The following is a 4,896-nucleotide window of genomic DNA, read 5'->3' on the forward strand; positions in this document are numbered from 1 at the left end:
AGTCCCAGATGCCAGGAAAGCAAGAGGCTTCCAGGACCCAATCAGGATAATATTAGGGAAAGAGAAACTGTAGAGACCATATCCAGAGGTTACGCATAGTCCCTGGTTGAGGGATGGGGCCACCCACCCATCTCAAAAATATTGACCCAGAATCACTTCTGTCTAAAGGAAATGCAGGTACAAAGAGTGGAACAGACTGAAAGAAAGGCCATCCAGTGACTGCCTCACCTTGGGAACTATCCAGTCTGCCGACATCAAACCCAGATACTATTGCTAGTGCCAATAAGCACTTGCTCACAGGAGCCTAGTATAGCTGTCGCATGAGAGGCTCAGCCAGAACCTGAGCAATACAAATACAGATGCTTGCAGCCAACCATCAAATTGAACAAGGGACCCCGATGGAGGAGTTAGGGGAAGGACTGAAAGCTTGATATTTTCTGTATCAATTGAAAAATATTTAATTTACTCTATGTGCACTGTTTTGGTTTGAAGAGAGTCTAGAACCTTCCCATGAAATGCCATTTTCTTGGCCAGAATAACACAGCCATCACTCTACCCCTATGATAATTGTGGATTATTGGCATTGCTTTAAATGAATAGCATCAAAGGTTTCCATGGCAGGAATGAGTTGCATTAAAACCAAGCTATTGACCAAGAGGATCCTATGGAAATCTCCGAACAACCCAATGTTGATGCTAAGACAATGGTCAGTCTCCAAAAGCGGCTGTGGGACTACATTGCAGAATACAACACCCACACACAGTTCACTGGACATGGAAGTCAAGCTGCCTACATGGAGTCTTCATGACTAATATATCTAGATGTTTTTGGTGTGGAAAGGTAGTCTGCAGTCTACCAAACAGCTCCATGGACACCGTCCAGCCACAAAGCCTATGACTACAATCTGCTAGAGCAGTGGTGACCTAGAACTTATATAAATAGTCAGCCAATATCTGATTTGACTCAGGTCCTCCACTAGAAGAAACTCATACCTGTTATTGCTTGGGTAACCGAGAACCAGAAATTAGATTGCCTAGAGGTCTAGAATAAAACAAATACGACCTGTCTAAAAAAATCAATAAAATTATTCCTAATGAGATTCTAAACTCATAGATCGGTGCCTTATCTAGTCATCATCAGATAGGCTTCCCTAGGCAGCATATGGGAACAGATTCAGAGACCCATAGCCAGGCTTTATGTGGAAAGACAGTCTAAATTGGAGGTCTCAGTAAATCCCTCAGCTCAAGGCTCCAGAGAATACCATGGAAGAGGAGGTGGTAAGATTTTAAGAGACTCAAGAGAACACAGTCCTCTGAGTCAACTAAACAAGGTGCACATGAGCTAACTAACTGAGGTAATGAGCAGAGGACCTGCATGTATCTTCACCAGATCTCGTCTGTAGATATTACAGCTTCCAGCTTAGTGTTTTTATAACTCCTGACTATGACAAGTGGGTCTCTGTCTCTTTTGCCTGCTCTTGGGATTCTTTTCCTGCTATTGGATTGCCATCAATATGATAGTTTTTGCTTCATCTTGTTATATTTTATTTTGTCATATTCAGTTGTTAACTCCTAAAAGCCTGTTTTTTTTGTTTTTGTTTTTGTTTTTCATAATGAGAACAGAAAGAAAATAGATACAGAGGGAACAGGAGGTGAGGAGAAATGGAGGAATAGAGAAAGGGGAATCTATAATCAAAATATATTATATGAGAAAAGAATCTACTTTTAGTGAAAAAAAAAAGAAACCAAACTAATGGAGGGGTGGAGAACAAGTTAATGTAAAACATTCTTCTGTGCTCTCTGCTTCAGTTCCAGCCTCCAGGTCCCTGCCATGTTTGATTTTTCCATAACCTATTTCTTCCCATCCCCCCAAATGAATATATATATACATATATATACACATATATATATATGTGTGTGTATGTATATGTATATGCATATGTATATGTATATGTATATGAATGTATCCTGAATAGTGTTCGTTGTACTTGATGGGTTTTGAGTAGCTGTCTCCTAGAAAGGACAGAGGCTTGCAAAACTTCTAAGAAATCATCAGAGTGGGGTAATCTTCATATGGTGATAAAAACAGCAAGCAGCAAACAGTTATGGGGAAGATAAGACTTTTCAGTGGAGTTGCCCAAATGATGTGTCCAGAACTCTAGTGATGCTTGAAGTGGAAATTTAAGGGTTCTATGGAAAGTCAGTTGGATGGTGTCTTGCTGGAGCAGACATGTGAAAGTAGACACATGTGTGAAAGACTAAGGTAGACTCATGAAGAAACGCTTCACTGAAGCAGACATGGGAGAGAGGCTGTTCTGCTAAGGTAAGCACTAGAGGGAAGTGTTGAAGGATTCTTTGCTAACAACAGACATATTGGTTTGCCTTGTATTGTATATTGAGCTGCATTTGTCAGGAGTCCATAGGAATGCACCAAAAACTTCTGGTGGTGTGCTGCAGACATGGACTTGGCTGATTGGATGCATGGGCTGAGTGAGGCAAGGCACATGGAGGATATGTGATCTTTGGAGGGTATACATAGGACTCCATGGGGTAATGGAGAGAGAGCTTGGCTTGGCACAGCTACCTGAGCAATTCTTGTGTGCCTCAAGTCTTTTCTGATCTCTGCCTCCCTGAGAGAAGCACAGCTGAAAACTCCTGGTATTCATGTTGGCCCCTCCTGCTAACACCAGCAGAGGCTGAGGCAGGGCTGTCACTGCTACTGACTAGTGGTGTTGTTATCCAGACTCTACCAAACTGGACTACTGGTCTATCCATGAAGTGTTTGTGAGCGGATCAAGCTGCCGCCGCCTACTAACTTGTGAACTAAACTGCTGATTTCCAGACAACACAGATGGGAGTTGTTCCAAAGAACCTTTCTAAACAGCTCCATTTCCCTCTATGTCCTTTCTTTTCCACTACCTCTGGTGGGTGGTGGGCTACACAGAAGGTTAAAGCATTTAAGAACCATCATTAAAAATAAGTTTTGAAAAAAAAATAGTTACAGATGCTGCTTTCAGGGCTGTTATCCACGTTAATAAAGAGCTTGTTAGTAACACAGATTCCTCATCACCATGCTTCTTATTAGATAATCTCCACCACCATGTTAGTAACCCAAAAAACTCATTGACTTACCATACTAGGCTTGGATTGACTTGTGTATCAGTCTCTCATATGTGTCTTATCCTGGGCAAGGAGAAGTTTGCTCATGACTTTCCCCCAAAAGTCATACAATCCCAGGACAAACTAGCAGCCTCACGTTGGGAAAGTTCAAGTAAAGGTAGTGCAAGGGCCCTTCGCTAAACATTGGACAAATTCCTTCTCTTAGAATTCTGTTTTTGGAACTTTGACTGGTTTTGCATGTGTCCAGTGGTTGGCTTGCCTCTTCTGAGTGTTCTAGAGTTTCTGTTTGTCTTCCCAAGGCAATTTGCCTACTCATTGTTTTCCTGATATTTTCCCTTACAAACTCAGGCAGATAGAAATGAGCTTCTTATTTTTAAAAAAAATCAAAAGACTTAATAGAAGAAATAAAATGCCAATTTATACTAACCACCTCTCATTAAAATTAATAAAAGATTAAACATTTTCGCTTTATAGCCAAACTTCTGGGTTTCATCCCTAATTTTAATAGTATAGTTCAAATTAAGTTTTCTTTCTGAATATCATTATAAAATTATGGCCTTCCACAAACTCATCATATTTCAATTAACCACAATTATCATATTCTTTTCGATGCTCAGATTGTAGCTTGGCCGGTAAGGAACTGCTAACCTGGCTGATTTTGTCCTCCCGACACCTTTGTTTTCTGTCTCTGATATTTGTAGTACCTGCGTATTCCAGAGAAGGGGGTTGGGGGTGGGGCGAGGTCTGAAGATAGAAAACAAAGTACTACTACTATTAGATTGCCCATTATCATATCCTAACACTATTATATTTTAGTTACTACACTCGATTATCTTTGTGCATTAAATCTTGTTGACCACTCAGACTTTTTAATATAGGGATGTAGCACATGGCTGTAGCTTGAACCTTAGGGGTTTTGTAGTTCCAGCTCTGGATTAAATTATGGTTTCTACTTGTTTTTACAGGAACCTAACACCTGCGGACTCTCACCATTGATCTTTGTTACATAACGTGGCCCTGAGAAGCAAAACTAGACAGGTGCAGGCCTCAGGCCATATGACATATTGTTGGTCAACTGGAAAGTGTGTGCATTTTGTACCCAGAAGAGCAATTGCCCAGTAGGATGGCAAGTTGGCTTTGTCTCTTCCAAGAAGGACTTGGCTTTGCTGACAACACAATTTGTCTGTGTTTGGGGTTCCATTGGGAGACCCTTCTTCTCATCTTTTTCTGTGCTTCTTCTATCAGCAATTCCGTGTCTCTCTGTGATTCTTCCAATTTGAACGATATGGATATGAAGAAAGATCCTATCCCTGAACATTCTCCTCATTGGGTCTTGGGGACCCTCCCCCATCACACATCCACACTCTTCTCGCTTCATCTCTGTTTGTCTGATCCTTTCTGCAGATCCTGGTTCTACACAGTTTTGATGAGTGTTGCCCTGGGCTCCTACCCCAGGCTTGCCGGGCTCTTCATTTAAGAGACCTGAAACTGTCCAAGATATGTATTGGTCTTAGCTCATTTAGTTCCCATTAACAGGTTGAGGGGTCACTATCTTTGGGACCTTATCACCTTCACCTGTACGAAAAGGGCTTTGGATAAGAATGTAGAAGACATAGGATAGAAAGTAGAGATCATGGTAGGGCCAGATCTGATTTCTAAGATGGTGAGGAGACAGCTATAATAGTGACAGCTATTTCACTCTATCCCATTGAGTGGGGGCAAGAGAGCCGGAGGGATATAGTGGTCTCAGAGCCTGCCCATAAATCAAGATGATTGG

Source organism: Rattus rattus, chromosome 2 (assembly GCF_011064425.1).
Source record: "Rattus rattus isolate New Zealand chromosome 2, Rrattus_CSIRO_v1, whole genome shotgun sequence".
NCBI classification, from domain to species: domain Eukaryota; kingdom Metazoa; phylum Chordata; class Mammalia; order Rodentia; family Muridae; genus Rattus; species Rattus rattus.